The sequence below is a fragment of the Phasianus colchicus genome, chromosome 2, assembly GCF_987193195.1.
Source record: "Phasianus colchicus chromosome 2, bPhaCol1.hap1.1, whole genome shotgun sequence".
In the NCBI taxonomy this organism is placed as follows: Eukaryota; Metazoa; Chordata; class Aves; order Galliformes; family Phasianidae; genus Phasianus; species Phasianus colchicus.
The window spans coordinates 61,017,837-61,040,373 of NC_143437.1; the positions used below are offsets into that span (position 1 = coordinate 61,017,837).

The window sequence follows — 22,537 nt, forward strand, 5'->3', positions numbered from 1 at the left end:
TGCAGTGGCTTGCTAGAGCTTAGCTGGAGAAATCTGCTGTCCCACCAGGCCTTTCCTAAGGCTGAATGACGTTTGGAGGTGAGGGGCAGTGGGCCGCTGGGAAAGATTGTAAATTGTCTCTGATCCCTTAGGAGGTGTAGAGGGACAGCAGAAGGTTTTCCTTGGATTTTGTTCTTAGAATATGCAGATCAGGCACAGCTGCAGCCCAAGGAGATCCCTGAGGACTAGGACTGCACCTCTTAGCCCTCCCCTGAACAACAGCATTTCTGCAAAAAGCAGGACAGGGAGAGCAGGAATTGCTATGCCCCAGCCCTACCAACTGCATACTCCATTATAGTTCATCCACAGAACAGACTTTTCACAAGTGTTTTACAATCCCCCTTGCCAGACCTCTTGGCACTATCAGTAGGAGAATGCAATTTTACACATCAGAAAAACACACTATTTGTATTTTCACATAGCAATGAAAACAACAACAATAAAAATAACTGATGCTAAAGCAGGAAGATGATAAGCCTGAAAAGAAGTGTGTTTGAAAACTACCATCTTATGTCCAGATTGACCACAGCATCCACCACACTATTACACTTCAGAGATTTTCCCTCCTCGGTTTCATGCAGCTTTATCAGAGCATTTTCTCCCTTCATCTCAAATCCCTGTGCTTGTTGGCACCTGAGTTTCTGTCACGCAGGATTCACAATGATATCTGCTACAGTTACTTTTAACCTAGCAGGCTGATCGGCAGCTCGTTGTTCCGCATCAGGTATCGCTGAGATCAAGCCCCAGATAAGCCCTGGGAAGGAAGGAAGCCTTGGCGCCCGGTATCTCCAGGGATATCACATTGATGATAACTAAAGGTCACCTCCGGATTCAGTGTGCTATGAAACCAAACCTCAGGCATTCTAATGGCATTCTTGCCTTTCTGTCTGCTATGTAAATCGTTTATATATGACAGGGGAGTACTTATGTGGCTTTTAGCAGCCTGTAAGTGAATATAATTCTGATTTTAATTCACCAACTATTTTATTCCTGCTCCATCCCTCAAGTATGCACAGCAACAGGAAGAATATGTTTATGTATAATCCACTTTGCTCTTAATAGAACATTTATAGCTTACATGAACTAAAAAGACATCCCGTAATTCATTCCCACTCTTCAGCAGTGGCAAGTCCAAGCCATGTCCAGTGCTGTGTCCAATGCTGTGTCCAATGGCAACCCAGCACCAGAGCCCAGCAAAGGAGGGTAGCCTGCTGGGGGACACAGCATGATTTAGGGGGCTGGAGCACACAACATACAAGATGAGGCTGAGCAAGTGGCACCATTCAATCCAAGACAAGATCATTCACAAGGGAAATTCAGTTTGGGCAAAGATTTGTAGTGGTCAAGCTGTGGAAGTGGGGCCCAGAGTGGCTGTGAAGCTTTTTCCTCAAACAGAAAGCCCCGAGGAACCTGTTCTCACTTTGAGATAACCTGCAAGGTGCAGGATAGATCTCACAGAACCAAATGAGCATGTGGCATAACCCTCATGATTCAGCTTCAGAAGAATGTTCATGCATGCCCATACCCAATGAAGCATGTAGAAGCCCCACAGCCAGCTCCTTCTATATGGTACTGGGTTTTCTCTCACTGTTTGCACTTAGTGCTTTTGTAGTATTCCAGAGAACTCTCAGGCCAGCATGGAGGAGGGGAGACAGCACAAAATTAGCAGCACTATCACATCTATTATCTAACATGAAAGCTACCCTGCCACAAATACCACTGGTCAGTTCTGTGCCCATTGCTCATTTTTCTTCCTACCATGGGTTTTTCTATGAATGCATCAGTCAGCTGGTCTTATGCTGTCCTCTCAGTTTTCATGCTCACTAAATTTCATTATTTATTTCTAGAGACAAGTTCATTTTGAAAACATCTGGGGCTGTCAAATTATTCAATGTACATATGAAATTTACATCTCTATGAAGAAAAAAAAAGAAGCAACATCCACAAATAAACCGCTCTCCTGTAAGTACAGTTTTTCAGCCTACAGAATTGGAGGTTGAAAAGTTGTTTCCAGATACCACAAATTGACGTGGGCAAAATAAATTAGTCAAAGGATGGTGAACCTGAAGCTCATTTTAAGTCCATTGCAAGTGGAAATTTTACTTGTAACTGTAAACAGCTATAACAAACAAATAAATAAAAGGCAGGATAAAACAACAGCCTCACTGAGATTTCAATCAGCAAGAGAATATGCTGAAGCTACATATCTAGAAAAGCTGTATTTAATAGATGCGTTTCACATAGCAGTGTCATTTCAGATTGCTTATTAAGTAACTCAAAATAGTTAATTGGAGATGGCTGTAGGGAAATATAATTAAAATGAAATAATGGACCACAGTCAGTGTGATGTCAGATCACTTGGGTTGTACAAAATGCTTTACTTGTGTGTCAAGAAACACGCCTGGAATTTTAAACTTTTCACAAATAATGATTTTCCTTTATCATCTGTTCGGCACAACTGAATTCTGAGGATGTCACCCATTTGCCTCATTAAAGAAAAGAAACTATTCAATCTTTCAATAAAGTTTCCCTGTAACATTGTCTGTTCTGCATTCTGAAGGCTTTGTCTTACAACTCAGAAGGTAAAGTTTATTCTCAAGACTATTATAGATTACAGGGCAACTTGAAATTTCTTCATGAGAACACACATTTTCCTGTAGTCTGCTTTATAGGATCTCAGGCCCGTAAAGCATTCTCAACACTCTTTCTTCAGACTGAAAACATACTGCTGGCCTCTGCTTTTTTCTCTAGAATTAAAAATAATAAATAAATAAATATTTAAAAATTAAAAAAAAAATAGAAAAGGAAATATGTTAGAGTCAATCAAATAAATGTGAACAATCTGGCTTACGCTGTCCTCTAGACGCTGTGGAACCAGTGAGGAGAAGCTGGAAGTCTCTGATATCACCTCCTTCACAGCTCTCCCCAGGTGAATGACCACCTCCAGTTGGGGTGGGATTGCTAAATGCATATGGTGTCCCGTAACCATGACGAGCCTCTGCCAAACCACAACAGGGAGCATCTGTGCGATGCCACAGCCTAAACCGTGAAAAGTCACCTTTCAGACAGGTGTTCACGCTTGATAACAGATTTATTTCCTGGTTATGCAGACTCACCCTGTATGTATAATCTTTCATTACGTTTCCTGTCCAAAAAAATGGTACATTGCAACATGAGAGTGTTCCTGAGCTGTGAAAGAGAACAAGATAGCGTTTGCAACCAGAACAGGAGAAGCCTAACAGTACAGGAGGGGCAAATGCTGTTTGTAAGGGTGGATAGTGATAGGACAAGGGGGAATGTTTTTAAACTGAGATAGGGGAGGGTTAGGTTAGATATTAGGTGGAAGTTTTTCGCACAGAGGATGGTGACTCTCTGGAACAGGTTGTCCAAGGAGGTTGTGGATACCACATCCCTGGAGGCATTCCAGGCCAGGCTGAATGTGGCTCTGGGCAGCCTGGTCTGGTGGTTGGCAACCCTGCACACAGCAGGGGTGTTGAAACTAGATAATCATTATGGTCCTTTTTAACCTAGGCCATTCTACAATCCTATGATTCTATGATTCTATCTAGCTCAGTACTACTATCAAAGTGTCTTCTACCTTGACAGAGGAAAATAACCTGCCACAGCTCCTGAGCCATGTGTTTAAAGGCAGGTGCAACTGCATCCTACAAACAGTGCTCCAAATGAGAAGCACAGGAACTTTGTGAGCTATTTTCCTGCTATTTGTGACCAAATGCAGCACAGTCCAAGGCAAAACAACAACAAAAACAAACAAACAAAACCTGCAACTTATTTTTGGTTCTCTAGTTTAGAAAATGAGGAAGCAATTTCCTTCAGAAAGTAGATGCCACAGAATTTTGGTTGTTTTTTTTTTTTTTTCCTGATATTATGTTCACAGATTAAACATTGAAATTGGAGTCTCATTAAGTGCTTGTTGACTGTTCAGCACAGTTAGGTTCTATTTTTATTTACAGCAGTATCATTTCACATGTCACAGTTCACCAAAAAATACAAAGCACCACATTCGTGTAGGCAGGCATTTCTGCTTGGAGCTCCAGTTACAGAGCTGTTACTGGAAATGCCTTTTTCTCCTGAGCAGCAGCTTTTACACTGAAACGTAATTAACAATGTAACACATCACTGCGCTCCTCTGCAGATTCAATTTGCAAACAAACTGGTGCTAAACTCCATCAAATCCCAGCATTGCTGTCTCCTCAGCTTCCCTTTCTCCCCAGCCTCTCTCTCTAAATTCAGAGTCATAAATATACAAGAAAATGTGTGAAGACACCTTCTGAAAAGACATAAAATGGAGAAGTGTCTGTTACGTTCTTGCTCAGAAAAGCCAATCTGCCTTTCAGACACTGCAGCCCACATACTTATTTGCTTAACAAGTTTTGAAACTCACATACTGACACTAGCCATAGCTATGTTGTAATATTCTTTACTGAGCTTAGGGGTTTTTCCCTCTCCAAGGATGCACACCTTTGAACAGTCCCAGAACAACTCAAACTGCTCACAACTAGTGCTTATTGTACCAACTGACACACTCCTGCTGGAACTGTGCAAGTGCAGATCTCAAAACACCAAGCTGATTTTAGCTCCTACATTGCCTTAGACTTAGCGTCTTCCTCCTCATCACATCCCATTTAGTGATGAGCCATCTCTTCTCATGTTTCTGAACCCCTACACTCTCTCTTGTGAGATCAAGTCTTAAAAAGAACTCAGTTGAGTTCATGTGTCTCCACCAGTCTTTGCCTGAAAATATAGGACAGGTCAACATGAATACCAGAAAAATCAGAACTAGGCCTTACTCTGCACATATTTTGTTCAGCTGTCTAGACTGTCTCATTTTCAGCTCAGAATGGGTGGAGTAGAGCCAGAACCATCTGCCAGCTCAGCTTACCTCATGTGTGGTTTGCTGCTGTCACCTTGGAATTTGAAAATGTTGTCCAAGTACAAGTCAGAGCCTTATCAACCTGCTTACAAGCTTCTCAAAAAGAGACTGGGAATCTTGCATCTCAGCAATACAATCCTTCCTCTCACAGGATCAATAGGACTTTCCTCCATGTCCATCCTCCTTTTATAAACACGTGCTCCCATTCACTGTCAGACCTACTACTCCTTCACTCAACACATCCATGAGCTTTCAACAAGCTTTGGAAAGCACTGATTATATTTGTATTTATTTGCATGGCACAAAATCAGAGGGAAGGAGTGTTTGCCTCCATAGTCCAAAATCTGAATTTACATCAACAACAAAACACATTTGCATCCACTGTAATCTTAAACACTTTTTCTTAAGCTCTAGGCAGAAAAATTATACTATAAAAGGCACAGAAATGAGACAAAATAATGACCATTTCATAACATACACTTAGAAAACATTCATAGTCAAATACTTATAGCAAAAGCTGATCAAGCAATCCAATATATCTTAAAAGCTCCCTTTTAAAAAGAAATACATTCCTGCATCTCATCTTTCACTTTTGCCAGAGTATAAATTTGTATTCAGTTTTAAGCAATAGCTTTTTATAGAAATTTAAAGACATTTTATAGAAATCTAAGGAATAAACAACTTTTAAGATCTTTACAGTACAAAGCTCTAATTGATATTGTTCGGATGTCAAAAGAGGCAAATATCACTCCATGTGAACTTGCAAAATAGGTCAGCTGGGTAAATTAGTTCAGTTTTCTTCTGTTCTCCTTAAATTCTTCAACAATTACTACTTCTTTCTAAAGGAGGGTACAGATTTGTTTGCTCTCTTTACATGACATAATTAAACTCTCTACAAATGTTGAGTTATTAACCAGTCACTTAATTAACACAGAGACTATACAGTTAAATCTTTTATTATTTCCATTCAAAATAAATGAGTTCCTGTAACAGCATTCAATTTCCATGGTGAGAAGCATGATTTGTTATAGCTCACTCAAAACAAGTAACTGTCTCTACTTAAATGGGATGACAGCAACTAGATTCCCATTTGGAGTTATTTTAATAATCAATGAAGTTTAATGAATTTGTATTATGAACATATACTTATTTTACTTTCAAAACTTGATAGAACAGAAAAAAAAGCTGGCTCTATTAAATCTGTTTGAGAACTTGTTCCCATTTATTCTGTTTTAAGTGCTACTTTCAGCTACCTCTAAGTAATGAGAATCTGGAAGGAGCAAAGGTAAACAGAAAAGAGTGAATCTATTTATAAAAGAAACTGCATGGAGAGTGTATGCACTCTCTGCAAACTATCAGTAAGAAAGCTACCAAATTCAGAACAGCAAAAGCTACCATTGTCCTCTCAGTGTCCTTTTTGTAAGGACATTGTGCCCTGGCTCTGTGATTTGTGTCTTTAACATTGGAGTGGAGATATATATAACCACATCAATAAAGGGATACCTCCATTAGTAACTGGAAGAGGTTTTTTATTCAGTTTAATTCCTTTCATAATTCTAGCTTTTCCAGCAAACAAATAAAATTTCAAGGGGAGAGAAAAAAATGTTCCTCGAACACTCACACGCTCATCTTCTTAAGCTTTTTTAAGCTCTCTGATGTAAACAGCAAGCACTGCTAGTGACAATTTCCAAGTAATGAGGGGGAAGAGCAAGGAGGTGGTTGAAAGCACCTCTGGCTTGTTAATTCAAACTCCTTTATACTACTCAGGAACATATGTTCAATTACTGCTTATGAACTAACTTTGACAACACTGACAGGAGCTTTTTGCTTGATGTTTGTTTAAGTGAGACTGTAGAAGCAATTGCTTTTATTTTGCCTCTCTCTCTCTCTCTCTCTCTCTCTCTAAGTAGAAGCAACCTACAGTCTTAATAACACAGTAGTGAGTGACTGTCTCCTCCAGAGACTTCATCATCACAAGGTTTCACTGCATTCCAGCTCCTCTGAGAAGACACTTAAAGAAAACACAGGAACAGTGGTATAGAATTTTTAATATTTGAGTTTTCCAAGAAGAAAAACAAAAGATGTATGTTCAGGAGCCTATCCCCACTGAGAGACCTTTTTCTTCAAAGCATCAACATCACAGCATTACAAGTGACGACTACTTCCAAGAAAGCAAGAGAATTAGTAGAACATAAGTATCACATGCAAACACTTAAGCAAAACATGTTTACAGAAGTCCCTGCTATTCATAATAGTCCATTGTGTTCTGCAGAAAGCTTTTCTTAGGTTAACAAAAGCAGCTGCTCACTGAGTTATACTTGAAGCCTGAAACAGAGCACGTGGAGTATACTTACAAATGATTTCACATAATTGAATGTAATCATATTAAATATATTGCTAATGCAATGTAATCTCTTTTAAAGATGGGGATTGCAAACCTGCATGCTGTTGTAATGACCTCTTTGTTATTTCTTAATAGCTTGTCTCCATCCTTCTTCCAGTCTGGGAAATAAGGGTCCCTCTTTTTTGTTATGTTTCTCATATGCAGATGGCAATGAGATCTTGACAAGAACTACTCGGAGACTTAGCTTTGTACTTCGGATGGTGGGATCTTAGGACAGCTGGGCCTGGCAGGGGTGCTTAGGATGTCCATGGCCCAGTCCTGGAAACAGGCTGAGCTGAGGCCAGGCCAGGTGCTCAAGGCTGAGTGTGACTGGGGCTGGAAACCCTGAAGATGGAGCCAGCAAGGCCTTCCCTTGCAGCTTGCTCCACAGGGAGTAAATTTTTCCCTTGGTTCAGATGAGATTCCTCATATCTCCATCTCCCTTTCTCCACCACCTCCTTAAGGCTGGGCCAACCGTGGTCCCCCAACCTTCCCTGAGGGAAGAAGCATTCTATGAGAGGGAAATGGGTCATGCTGACAGCCCTGGTGAACTTGAGCTGCACCACTATCCAAGTACACCTAAGCAAGGCTCTGCTCTAGGCAGGACTGCAAGCAAACCACCATACCTGGCATCTACCTCATCTTCCAGCTACAAGTTTTCTCTGTAAGAACATCCCATTCACCCTGGAATAATGGCAGCAGAAACACAAAGCTCTGTTCTGTTCCTTGGTTCCAGAGAAGCTTTCCTTTTTCCAAGGACAGTATATAAAGCCAGTCCTTCAGATTTTTATTCATACAGCAGCAGAAAAGCTCCAGTATTCCCACTGTACCTTAAGCTTAAATTAAAATGAGGTGCCACATGATTGCTTAACATCCTGTCACACCAGCTGCCAAATCAAACAGTGCTATTCAAAACTGCCTGAGCCTTGACATATGTCGATATACTTCAGGCACTGAGCAAGCCACATCCTTCTGTGTGGTACCATGAGGGAAACTCTAGTTACATTGCAAATACTATTTTCAGAACTGCTTGTCCACTTGGAGATAGAACTTCCAGACATCCTATTCCTGTCTTCTGCTCCTTTTATTCCTCATAGCTAACCAAACACTGTCCACAACAGACAGAAGAGACCAAGTACTTCATATAAATACTTCCATGGCAAATCTTACTGACACTGTTAGACAAATACTCTCTTTATTAAGGACTCTAACATCCAACTTTGTAGTTACTGATGAACAAAGCATACTACATATTGACCAAGAATTACAGCTATTTTTTTTACAAGACACTGGAAGGGCATATATTCAACTTAGAAATAATCTTTCTGGCATCACACAGTGGTGTGTGACAGAACACTTTTATTAGCTTGTATAAAATATGCAGCAGCTGCCAAAACTTCTGGTTCTGTCTAAGCAGATACCTTGTAATGAAGACATCATAAATATCAAGGGGTGAGGATCTCACCTAGAGGATACAAATAAAGCAGGACTCAAAGCTAGGCAAAATGGAATTTAAAGAATGTGTCAAATCTGAACAAAAAGGAATTCATTATCCAGACAGAATACATAATTGCATAAATTTTATTAATGCCTGTCTAGTATCTCTTTCACTAAACAATGGTACAGAGATCATGAAATACCACCCTTTCAAGTCTTTTCTGTAGCACATGAATGTAGTCAAACCCACAGAGCTCCTAAGATACCTCTGCGAGGCTGTATCATGGCAAAAATTTACAAGCTCTAATGCAATAAAGTCTGCAAAGTATAAAGAAATAGTCTATTAATGGTCAGGGCACACAGACTGAAACTTCCTCCCTGGTTTTCATCATTTGAATTTTTGTTAGTTCCTTTTCTATTAAAACCTACCATGTGAGCACTGCTGGCCACTACGAATTTATAACTGACTCAAAATGCTTTGTATGATATCCTACAAGTCAGCTTACTCCATTTGGAATAATAATCATAAAGAGATCTGAAAGCATTTGGATCTGTTTTATAAAAATATTTTGTGCACTACAGCAATATTCACTTGAATACTTGTTTCTTGATTTACTAGCCCCTCCTTACACAAAGAAAGGTGCATAAGTTCAGTCTCACTCGAGGCTGCCTTCAAATCAGGGATTTTGATTTGAGAGGAAAAGCTGCCCCCACACATCTCTTGCAAGGATGCTTCAACAACTCTGCAGTTGCATGACTGAACACAGTTTCAGGTTGTTCAGAGTCCATCGACAAACTTGTGGTTTCTCCATGGAATGCTGTGATCCAGTTTAAAAGTAACAAAAAAAAAAAGGCTAATAAATGGTGGCCTGTTTGTCCAAGAAGGCTGGAAAGTGGCAGAAATGATTCCCCTGTCCTACATCAGTGTGTGCTTAGGTCTGCAGACATAAACGCTGTGGGCAGCAAACCCACTTCACCTTCCTCATTCAGATGGAATGTGCAGACAGGAAGGGGAAAGCCAACAGAGAGGAAGATAACTTGTTGCTAACATAACATATGTAGCAAATACTGTCTAATGTGGATTACAGAAGAAAAAAAGAAGGAAGTTCTTCCCGATCAGCAATTGTTTCCCTGGGATCCTCCAAAGGACAACACAGTGAAATTGCAATTTTAATTAAAATCTGTGTCTTTGCAGCATAGCATAGCACAGAATTGCCATTATCGAGGAAAGATCTATACTACATATCCAGGAAAGCACATAGAGAAGAGCTTCTGCTGCAAACATTCAGTACTTGCTGTGTTGCAGCAAGTGAGCTGTAAGACCTTCTGTACAAATGCCTTAGTCTCTACATTCAGAAACTGCTCAAAATACACTTCTTTCCACAGGCAGCAGAGATTTGACAATTTGGTGGAACCATTGCCTCCCTTTGCTGACACTGTTTTTCACGCTGAAGCCGGTCAGGCTGCTTTGTCTGCAGCTGAGTCAAGCCAGAAGGCTCTCAGTGTCCAGCTGCTGGCTGTCACATCCCAACCCACCCTCCTGGCCTCAAACGCAGCTGCTACCCTCGGGCTGTTTCCCTTTCTCTGCAGGATGTCACTGCCCTTCCTTCCCAGACCTGCCGACATAACCCCAGGTGTTTCCACACCCTATCAGATCTGCCAAAGAGATTCACGTTAAACACTCTCACTGGCAAAGGTTTCCAAGACCCTCTGGATCCGGCTTAACTGAAGCAGACTGGGTAGCACCTACATGTGGTGCTATACCCCATGCTCCCAGAAGGGAGGCAGTAACTCGTGGTGCTGGGCAGGGAGAGGCAGCAGAGGGAAAAGCCTCTCCAGCCAGCTGGGTGGTGACCAGAGGAGCAGACCTGGCCTCACTGCATGCAGTAGTGGGCAGTGCCATGCAGCTCAGCCTTGCGAGTGCCAGGAGGCCCTGACCCTTGCAGTGGGGAAGGTGGCTGTTCATCCCTGTCACAGTACAAGATGAGGAGGTAGGGCAAGGTGTCACACCTGCATACGTTCTTGCTTCTGCAGAAAGAAAAGAAAATTTTTATGCGCTTCATTCCTTCTCCTTCTGACTAATATAAACCGGTAGAATAGTCAAATGTAATTGCTATTCAAGCTCAACACTCTGAGAGTGGAATGCTGATTTTAATAATATTTAAATGATTTCTATAGTATGTAAAGAAGAACTTAACACGACCTGAAAGCAGATGAATATTTAACAAGAAATTAGCATTAGCCACTAAGCACTTTTCTCAGTTGATTTAATTTGTATACATTCATGCACAGACAGCAAGTCCAGTCAAAAAGACTTGTACAGTAGGATTAAACTGGCAAATCAACTAGCATCAAACCTTTCTAGATCCAAACATCCGAAGTTATTTTCAAGAGAGGTAATGAAAGAGAGAAGAAAGGTAAATACTGTAATAACATTAATACTGGAAAAGCAAGAAAGAAGAAAATTATCCATCAGTATCCCACAAATAACTCTCTTAACTGCAGCTATCTAACAGAAAAAAAAATAATTAGAATGATTGCCACTTAAAAGACAATAAGAGCAATAGTTATTTATAAATAGATAAGCTGACAACACATTTTCATATTTATCCTGATTATCTTTCTGCTGTCATAATGCACACATTGTTTTGACACCATTCTATGAAAAGAAAGCAGAAGAGGAAGTTCAGATGCAGATGTAACCAGAAGAAACAGTAGTGACAGTAGGAAACAAATAACATCCTGATCAAAAACCTGTGAGGAACTCAGGGAAACTGACTGTGAAAAAGAGTACACTTTATTGTGCTCACAGCAATCAAGTATTTGCACTGAGGCAGAATAACAAAGAAAATTACTGCTCTGTAGATTATTGACCTGTATCAAAACGTATTAAATTAGGGGTTGGGAAAGCAACAGATCAGTTTATAAAGTTGAGAAACAACAGCAGCACTGCCATCTATCTCATTACTGGAAACATCTCTGAACAAGAGCTTATTTGAACTGACTACAGAGAAGAAAATGCATGATCAAAACATCCCAGAGACTCTGCGCTCCCAAGGAGCACAGAAATTGAAAGCTGTAATCACCAACCTTGTGAGCAGCAGAAGCTATGATGTTCAGCATTCTATGGAGTACCCACAAGATTTTTCTGGTGCCTAATAAGCTGAATGCTTGCCACTGCCCTTCCCTCAGTGGGGGCATCAACATCACCTCTCTTATCTCCCTGGTCACCAGCAGTCTTGAGGTGTGTCAGAATTTCATCACTCTGAAATCTCTGCTCTTATATTTATACTGGTTGAAACTGATAACCAGCAGTAAAAAGAAAATAAATTACTGCGGGGCTATGAGTGGAGTTATCAGCTGGACACCACTATTATTTCAACTGCATCTCTGTAGGAAAACAGGTGAAAAAATATAGTCAGGACAGAAGGGAGGAAATAATATACAGAAATCTCAAACTGGGAAACCTTCCACAATTAGAATTATGTCTGCTATAGAAGGCATTATTGTATGTTGTGGAAAGATAGATTTTGGAGATTTTCACAGACTGATCACCATTCTTGACTTCCTTGCATTCTTGACAGTTTCTGCTAAGCCACACTCACAGGTTGCAATGAAAATGTGGATGATCTCCATGTCCTTGCAAAAATTTAAATGTCAGAATCTCAATCCACTCTAACAAAGAATATTTGACTATCCAAATTCTAAAACATAAGTACTCGACTATTCAAATATGCCTACCAGGAAAGATCTATTGGATGTATTTTTACAATTATCGCCTTTTGGTGCAGGTAGTCACAGGGCAAAACAGTCCCATGGGTGTGGCCAGCCTGGATGCCAAACAGTGGAATAAATCAAGTCATCAGCAGCCTTTGAGAAATGTACACTTTTAAATGACAAAGACAGACTTAGGATAAAACTGGTATTGTTGTCTTTCTGGCATGTCTGGTATTAAAGTGTGCTTCCTTATTCTCCAGAAAGCCTCAACTTCATTATGTGTCTTCTGAAGGTAAGTCACTGCTTGAGGTTATTCAAATACAAATTGAGTCAATATGATACAATAACAACTGTTGGCATTTGCCAAGCTTGACATAATAGGTTGATAATCCATTCCAGTGTGAGCTATCGCTCAATTCTTAATCCTCAATTGTTTCACTGCTCACAAAACTGTTTGAGAAAACAAGGAACATGCTAAGATGTGCAGTGAATGGAAGTTCTCCAGCACTCAAGAAATGGAGAGAGAACACAAATTTCCCTCACTGTTCCCCCAGAGCCTTTTCTCCAAAATAGAGTTAAGTAAGGTCCTGGAGTATGCTCACCAGAAAAGTAAATCAATAAATTGCAGGAAGAAGCCTGATAGGAGTTCAGACAGTGTACAGTCTCACAAGAGAATCATCTTTAGCTGATGGAGAAAAGCACACTGATTCTCCCAGGTTTTGAAAGCCAAGGAAAAAAGGTACATTCTGAATGATACATTAAAAACATCCATCATTACACTGGCAGAAAATATTATTTGAAAAGGATCAACCAAGAAATGGATGTAAGAGAACAATTTTGCTCTCCCAGGCACATTAACAGTATGCAGTGAGTTTTCCTATCTCTGTATTTTATGACTTGCATCAATATTGTATTTGTATTTGTCTTGATTTTGAAGCCCATTAATATTTTCATAGCATGTTGTGCTGCTTTGCTTAAATTTGTCACTGTCTTAACATACCAAAGACAAAATACATAGGTCTATTTCAACAGGGTTTATTTCAAAATGTCTATAGAATGAAACATGCTAATGGTAAAGTGATCGTTTTTAGAAGTCAATTGGATATTTCTAGTGAAGTTCCAATTTATTTTTACTTCCACATAAATGGTTTTTATCAGTCACAATGTAACATTTCACAGACATCATAACAAAGATATTTATTATTTCAAATGGAATAATAACAATAGAAGCTCAAAAAATACCCAACCAACCAACCAAAAAACATCTAGACCATCATCATTCCTATGGTTTTTTCAGTGAGGAAAGGTAAACCAACAGTCATGGCTTTTACTTCACACATTTTCAGGTTCCAATCTGGTTTTTGCTGCGTACAAAAGGGGATGAAGGTATACTGGGTGAGCCAGCACACCCTATCTATTTTCACATTCATCATTTCTAACTCTACTGCTCCCAAAGGCAAAGATTTTATTGAAATTACCAAAATCTCACTACTTTCCAAAATTCAAACATTCAAGAACTGGGTGTATTTGTACCAATCAAACAGCAGGATGGAGACCACTTTATGTACTGCTGCAGAAATATTTACAGTATTTTCACTTTTTCCTTCTCTGAAAGCCCTTGCCTGGATTCTGAGTCCGCAAAGAACTTTTTACAAGTGCAGAGGTGCATTTATCCTAACTGAATTCAGAAAAACCATCATACTGCCACAATTTTGTTGCAATCAGAAAAATTCCTTCCTGTCAGTGGTCAAAATACTCTTTTATAAGGACTCTCCTAACAATCACAGAAGGATGGAAATCAGTGATGTATTTTAACTGACTTCCCAGGGCCATCTTCTGCACTGACAAACTAAGGGCTATTTCATTCCCTTGTCATTCAACTTCAGTTATAGATATTATGCACAAAACTTATTTTTCAGAAATTTATTTTAATCTTACTAAGCACTACCACCATGTGAACAGAGCAGATTATTTTTACTCCGTACTTTTCTATGTTCCTAGTACTGATTAATTGTAGAAACAGAATCTGGAAGAGAGAAACTGCAACAAGAGCACTTCTGATTGCTCTTCTGCCTGAGGAAAACGTCACTTTAGTTCTCTCCGCGATGAGATGCGGATCTCCCGATGACAACTACTCGTAGTTTCTCCCGGCAAATCCTAAGCGTTAAACACAGCCCTAACAACATCACACCTGGTGCCGAGCTGCAGGGCAGCGTGGTGCAGACTCTCCCGGTGACACAGTGGGACGCCCAGCAGCAGCACCCCTACACACCAGATGCCCAAATTGCCCCGGAGCACCCGAACTCTCCTCCTTTGCTCTCACTTCTCCCCGTCCCCCTCCCCAGCCGCGCACTAGGGCAGACCCGAGCCGAGGGGATGCCCGCAGGGCCGGCCGACCCAGCACGGACACGCGTTACCTGCACGCCTGTGGGTCCCCGCTCGGCGGGGCTCTGTCGGCCGCAGGAGCCCGGCTCCGGGCGCAGCTGCCCCGCCGCTCCGCTGCCGCCCGCCCGAGCGCCGCCCCCGCGGGAGCCCGGCCCCGCCGGCGGCCGCCCCCTCGCCGTCCCGGGGCCGCGCTGCGCCTGCAGCCTGACTGAGGGCTCCCGCTGCCTCGAGCGGCAGCTGGGGAGCAGTAGCTCTGAGCGTTCTCCCCGAAGTGATGCCCTGGGGACAGTGTAGCAAGTTCTGGGTGTGAATGGTTGTGTTGCAATGAAAACACGAAAGTTAAGACTTGGCTTGTTAGGGTGTATGGAGGAATCATCCCGCTCTGTACAACTGTTTGCATAAGATTGTATTATATTACTCAAGCTCTGAAAGCTTCTTGAATGATCTCGAAATTTTAGACATTGATTTGGATATAGATTTTACATTATTCCAAACTCTAGACTATTCATCCTGAAATCCTTTTTCGGAAGACTCATTACAACCGATGCAAATCTACCTGAGCCCTTATCCTTCCATTTACCTCCAGCAAAATGATGAGTGACCCTCACAGAGGTTTGCCATGTATAGATAATACTCAGGACTGGACAGGTTCAGCTAAAGATGGGTATTGCATGTTGGTTTTTCAGTGCTTACACTACAAAGCACTACACTACACTACGCTACGTCAAGCTTTTTGTCATCATTATATATGATAATAAATAAAGGCAGTGAAAAAGTTAGAATTTTATTCTATTTTAAATTGGAGTTCTGAACCTAAAATCCCCTTATTTTACTATCTTCATTTTTCTGATGTGAACAAGAATGCCTGGAATCTGTTGTCAAGATTTTTTATCCATATTATTACAGTAACTCAGTTTACAGTGGGAGCTTTAAATACTTGATAACTCAGTGGATGGTTTAAAATTTGTTGATTATCTTGCATTTTTATTAGACCTTTCCAAATATAACCTCAAAATATGAGAGCTCCGGTTTGGAGTTGTGCCATTACACTCTCTAGAATCTTTTTTCCTAGAATATAATTTACAACATCTCCTTTAATGATTAGTCACTTCGTAATTTATTTTGTTATTGGGTCATAAGGTTTGATTTCTCAAAAAAAAAAAAAAAAAAAAAAAAAAAAAAAACCCACCCAAAAAAACCCACCAAATCCCTAATGACTACTATTTTTAGCTTAATTATGGAAATAAATGGCAGACATCTTTCATTTTCTGAATTAAAGAATCACAGAATCACAGAAACACCAAGGGTGGAAAAGACCTTCAAGATCATTCAGTCCAACCATCCCCCTTTCACCAATAGTACTCACTAAACCATGTCCCTCAACACAAAATCCAAACATTCCTTGAACTCCTCCAGGGTCGGTGACTCCACCACCTCCCTGGGCAGCCCATTCCAGTGCCTGACCACTCTTTCAGAAAAGTAGTGTTTCCTAACAACCAGTCTGAATCTCCCCTGATGCAACTTGAAGCCATTTCCTCTAGTCCTATCACCAGTTACACGAGATAAGAGGCCAACCCCCAGCTCATTACAACCTCCCTTCAGGTAGTTATAGAGAGCAATAATGTCTCCCTTGAGCCTCCTCTTCTCCAGACTGAACAATCCCAGCTCCCTCAGCCGCTCCTCATAAGGCCTGTGCTCCAGACCCCTCACCAGCTTTGTCGCTCTTTGAACCTGCTCCAGGGCCTCAATGTCTTTCTTGCAGCGAGGGGCCCAGAACTGGACACAGTACTCGAGGTGCAGCCTCACCAGTGCTGAGTGCAGGGGGACAATCACTTCCCTGTTCCTGCTGGCAACACTGTTTCTGATGCAAGCCAGGATGCTGTTGGCCTTCTTGGCCACCTGGGCACACTGCTGGCTCATGATCAGCTGAGCATCAATCAGTACCCTCAGGTCCATTTCCTCTACGCAGTCTTGCATCCACTCCACCCCAAGCCTGTAGCGTTGCCTGGGGTTGTTGTGGCCAAAGTGCAGGACCCGGCATTTGGTCTTGCTGAAAAAGATACACTGGAAAAAGAAAAGACTCAGATACTGTAATTATTTGCCCACAAAGGCAATATTTATGCTGCTGATTTACATTCAGCAGCTCATCCTTGCTGCAGGAATGGGAAGTCAGTGTGCTGTTTACCTCCAGTGCATCATTTGCACAAGGATGCATTAGGAAAGAGAAGAAGAATAGGCCCATCTCTGTGCATTGCTCCATTACAAGTATCTGTGCCAAAACACAAGACTTATGGATTTAACTTGCCAACATAATCTGAAGGCCCCAACATCTTTGTAGCCCATCTGGACATCTTCAGAGAGAAAACTCAACTTATGTATTGCTTCAGACTGATGTGGAAGTGCTTCTGAGGCAGTCCAAGGTGATGATTGCCTCTCTTCACGCAGCCCAGGTCTGCTGCATCCAGGCTGACTGGGACATGTGTTGTTTGGTAAAGAGTCCTTCAGTCACCCAACCTGAATCAAACTCATGATGGGTGTCCAGAAGGTACCAATAAGTGAGATGGTTCCTATGAGGCAAAGGTTCTTAAGTGAACTGCAAGCTCCCAGTGTAGCACTAAGAGAAAAATCCTTTCCGCTAAGGAGCAAATCAGGGACCTCAGCGATATTCAGTAATGGAGAGCAGGAAGGCCGATATGTGGGAGAGCTGGGACTCACTTATCAAGGGGATGGCCCTTTGTATGGACAGTGAAAATTTAGTAAAAGAATGACAGTACTTCCAACTGATATTGACCCATTAATCCAGGAGTTGGACTCAGTGATTCTTTTGGGTGTCTTCTAGCTCCGGATATTCTGTGATTCTTCGACTCTGTGGTTTTCTACTGTTGGCATTCCTTAACACACAATGGTTCACTTAGAGCCTTTCTTCATTGTAAACTGGTATTTAGTTAGATATAGTTTCAATTTTTCCCTTATAGCAAAATCAATGTCACTTGAAAAACAGATTTTATACCTGAAAGCCTTGCTAAGAAAGTTTTGATGCAGCTCTGTGCAGTTTATATATACTTAGACACACAAAGGATTAGGAAAAATCCTAATGTATTTTAATAATATTCATGCCAAGCCTTTCTTTATGCTGTTGGATATTTCTGGTTGAATACAATAGAAGATTAAATCCCAGATAACCTAGTGAAATTGATTGTTGTTATAAAAAACAATCCAGTGAAGAAAATATTGTAGATTAATATTTTTTAATTCCAGACGAGAAATTGGTGAAGATTATGCTGTACAGTGATGCCTAGAAGCAGGAGACTGAATTCAGCGACCGAGATCCTTAGTAGTCCTGTGACCCTAAAGTGACATCTACAATTTCTGAGATGAGCAGTGTATCTATAAAGTCAAAATGAGACAAAAGCAAAATGCAGAATTGTTTGAGCCTCAGGGCTGCACGCTAATACTGAATGCTTTCGTCAGTTACCAAGGATTACCCTTCTATCTGAGGAAGAAAGTGTGAATATGGTTTTACCACAAAGCTAAGTTTAAGAGCTGCCAAAAAGGGCTTGTCTCCTTTCACCCATGCCCAATTCTGGCTGCTTGTGCCTGACCCAGCAAGCTCAAGAGGCTGAACCAGTGGGTGAACACGCACATGGTCTGCTTGCAGACCTGGATTATTTTGCTCCCGGTGTGGTATCTTCTCCTGCATTGTGCTGGGCACTGGCAGGAGAAGATAGGCCAAACATCCTGCCATTGCACTGGATTAGCTATGAAGAAAACCACCTGCATAGGGCCCTTCTTCTGATCTATGAGTAGAGCTGTGCTCAGCAGGGTTTTCATAGGATCTGAACAGCCACGAGACTGCCTGCAGCAATATATAAGAGTTTTAGGTGGCCTTTTAAGCTGGAGGCAGGGCCTTGCTTTAGTAAAGGCTTCTGAACTCCCTTCTATTCTGGAGATTTGGCTTTAGAAAACTGACATTTTGCCCTCATTGAAAGCATCATCTTAAGAGATTCAGAATAAATGAATATTTGTTGTTAAAAAAAAAAAAGTGAAGGACTTAAAGGACTATAAATAAACTGTCAGAGCTGAAAAGAATAAGAGGCATTATCTGAAACTAAAAAAAGCATTTTTCAAGAGTGGAAGTTGTGTGCAGACAAGGGAGTTTACATAGGACATAAACCCCCGCAAATTAGGGTATTAGGTTTAAAACTATAAACAAAGATTTCAAAGTATATTTTGCTAAAGGCAAGTATCCTGATTACTAATAAAACCCCTTCTCAGAGCATAAGAAGCAGGAAGCTCTGTAAAGCTGGTAGATGAACAAGGAGTAGGATCTCTAAGGAGGTCATGAAGAGGGGATAACTGAAGTCTTTGTTCACTACTAAAGAACTCAGAGAATATCATATTCATATTTTCTACACAGAAATAAGGTCTGGAGAGTTATAGCATCTTGAATGGCTGGAAGGAAAAAATAGCTCGCATAAATTAATAATAACATCAACCGGCCAAAGTTATTCACCCAGAAGTCCCTATGGATGTCAGATATCAATCAGCTGTTCAATTAACTGAAGGGTAAACTTACCACATAAACAGATCTTGAAGTCAGCCAAATAGAAGATACCAGATCTTCAACAGGGCTCCAGAAGGAGCCCTGCATTTGAGACAATCCATTAAGGAAATCTCCTAAACAACAGTATCAGTTGATGTGCAAGTAAATCTGAACTAATGGAGAACATCAGCCTGACTTTTGTGGAAGAAAGCCATGCCCCACTACCTACTCTATGTAGATGATCTGGTCAGCTTGGTGTCTTTTTAATATCATTAATACTTTTGTCAGGATCCTTCAGGTAAGACCTACGAAGACTTTTATAAAGCAACCAAACTATCTTGAGATTAATAATTACTTATAGACCCATCAAAGGATATTAGAGAAAATGGTCCAGGTGCAATTTGTTTCAATACAGCAAAAAAGGCACTGAACGAGATTCTCAGCATGTTTGCAAAAAGTGAAAGGAAGTACCCTTTCCATTGAGCACATTATTAAGTGACGCTTCGCCCACATAGTCAGAGAATGATGTAGAGAAAAGAAAAATAGCTGAAAGGGTAACTAAGTGCAAGTTACGGAAGTAATACTCATAAGGTAAAATTAAACACAAAAATTCTAATTTCCCATTCTTTATTAGTGTGAGGCCTCTAATATAAGACCAAAAGCGACATGTCTTACAATAGGCTTTGGAAACAGAAAAGGGAGCTCAGGTGTATCATCGGTATCACAGCTCCCTACGTCTTCAAGGCCTGAAATTTGCCAACTTGCTTGGGCAAAGAATAGACTCTGAGTACATTCCAAAATACTATAGGTGAGAATGTTATTTGGAAAAGACATTTCAGTATGAATTCTAGAATTTTTCTTTCTAGTGTGCCAATATATTCATTACAATACTGACAGCATGAGCAATGCATGGAGCCCCTTCTAGCTTGGACAGCACCATTATTCAAACTGGTAGCATTTTCTTCTTGCAACCGTTATATCCCCACGTTGATGAAAAATGGAAAACTGCTTCCAAAATATCAGCCTCCAGCAACTCACCTCTCATCAGTACAAATCAAGAGTTAACTCTACGGAAGTTTGAAGGAGGTAAAGCAAAAATCTAGCTTCTAGATTAGCATCCAAATGTACACCAACTTCCAAATGCATGCAATGTAAAGCATCAGGCTTTACATCTTGTATTGATCCAAAGTGGAACTGATCACTATATATGCATTTTAAATTAAAGCATTCTGAGGGCAAGATTATTTTGCTTACATTCAGAAATCTCTGCTACTACTAAGGATCTGAAGCCGAGATGTGTGTATCAGAATGAAAAAGCAAGGGTTTGATCAGAGATGCTGCTTTTTCAGCCTGGAGTTGGCCCTGATGGGTTGTATTTGAGATGTGCTGTGCAGATATCCAGCCCTCGCCCACCCTTCCTCATCTCCAGACTCCCACACACAGTCGTAACAGGATTAAAGCATTTAAATAGCCTGGTTACAAAATTGTATTGAAACATAGATACTGATGCAAATTGCACAGCCTTTTGGCACTGTGTGAATCATGCCAGGCTTAGAATGATTTTACATTAATTCCAAGTGTGTTGCATTTCCATTTCCAAACTAGTTCTCTTTTGATATTCATACTGTGAGTTGACTTCATTTAGATTATTTCCTATCTTCTTGCAATTTTCCTTTGCATCTATTAATGCTCTTGCCAAGTCTCTGTATACATAACTAATTTCTAAAGCTTCCCTCACCCCGTTCAGTGTTTGATCGTCTGTTCTTCCAAGGCATAAAACAATGGCAATCAGAAACTGAGATAAAGAAAGAGAAATCTCATGAGCTGATCATCACAACTTATTAGAATCAAAACCAAAATAATTGGGAAAGGGTCTCTTCACACTCTAAGGTTGTTTTTGTGAGTTCCAAATATACATGCTGTTGATTTGAGTCCTACCATTTTGGCCACCCTCACTTCTTTAGTGTGAAAAGCATGTACAATCCTTTCAAGCTTGTTCCCATTTTCTAAGACAACAATTTCCTTGTGCAACCTCCACGGAGAACACACCAACAGTCTCACCAACAACACATGCACCAAGCAGCAATCTTCTATCAGAGAAACTGAGATGAAGGAAGGCAAGTCACACTGGTGATACTGCCACCGAGGAACACACCCTCAATGAGAGCTGGTATGATGAGTAGCCATACTCAGATGATTCATTTTCAGATGATATATATACCACCTTTACCAAGTCAAACATAACTCTGGTGATTTTGGTCCCCGTGGAGCTTAACTGGCAATGCATGTACAACTCAGCAAGCTGCAACAGCTATCACAAAGGCACCACATTTGCATTTGACTCTTACTACCAAAAATTACAAAAATGCAAAAAATACAGTGGTTCATAAATCCCAGTATAGCCTGCTGGGTGAAAAGTTCATTAAAAGTCACATTCAATTAACCAGTGACTGTCACCGCCAGATGTGTATATATCCTGAGGTAAAGTTTAATATATGTCAGCAGCAGCCAAAATGACAGGATAAATGGTGATTAATGCTCAGCTAATTGTTTTACAAAGCATCACTCTAAATAAAGGACTATCTCTGAAATACACAGCTTAACCCTGAGAACTTAAGCTAACTGGGGTGAAAATATAAAACAAAGAGGGAAAAAAAGAGGTAAAAAGACATAGCAAATTGGAATGTGTATTCAGTCATTCTCTAGGCTACATTTCCATGCTTCATCTAGCTGGGGAGAAAATATCTTCTTTTCAGACCAATAAACAGACAAACTTTTTGTTCAGATAAACCACAGCAACAGTGCTCCAAGTCCATTCCCCAAAAGACAATGAAGGCAAGCTGGACTCTCAAAGGCCCAGGAAAACCTAAGTGCTGCTGTTTATAAGCATGTCTAGAGTTTTTTGTCTTTCAAGCTTAATATAGTACTACCGTGATGCTATCACTGAAATACACATAGTTAAGACTGTTTTTTCATGGTAGGCATGCTCTGGCAGCAGCATCAACTTATGGAGTCCTTCTGTCCCTGCACCTATAGTTTACAGATGATCTGCTTTAGCTCTACAGAATGGTGTATCATATCCTTAGTTGTTCTGTGCAACTGGATGAAGGGAAGGGAAGAAGGGAAAGAGGACCCAAAA

The 22,537-nt window shown here is 40.7% G+C and overlaps 1 protein-coding gene across 3 annotated transcripts in view; it reads right to left on the reverse strand.

Annotated features, from left to right (window-relative positions):
- Positions 1 to 15,012, reverse strand: part of PKIB (cAMP-dependent protein kinase inhibitor beta) — a 54,252-nt gene extending 39,240 nt beyond the window's left edge. For 2 of the 3 annotated variants that reach the window (XM_090136692.1, XM_031611042.2), the window contains exon 1: positions 14,888 to 15,012. The gene's annotated coding sequence lies outside the window, so the exon portion shown is untranslated. Of the gene's footprint in view, positions 1 to 14,661; positions 14,856 to 14,887 lie in introns of those variants that run through there. The other variant, XM_090136693.1, reaches the window with a different exon arrangement.
- Positions 15,013 to 22,537: the final 7,525 nt, after the last annotated feature.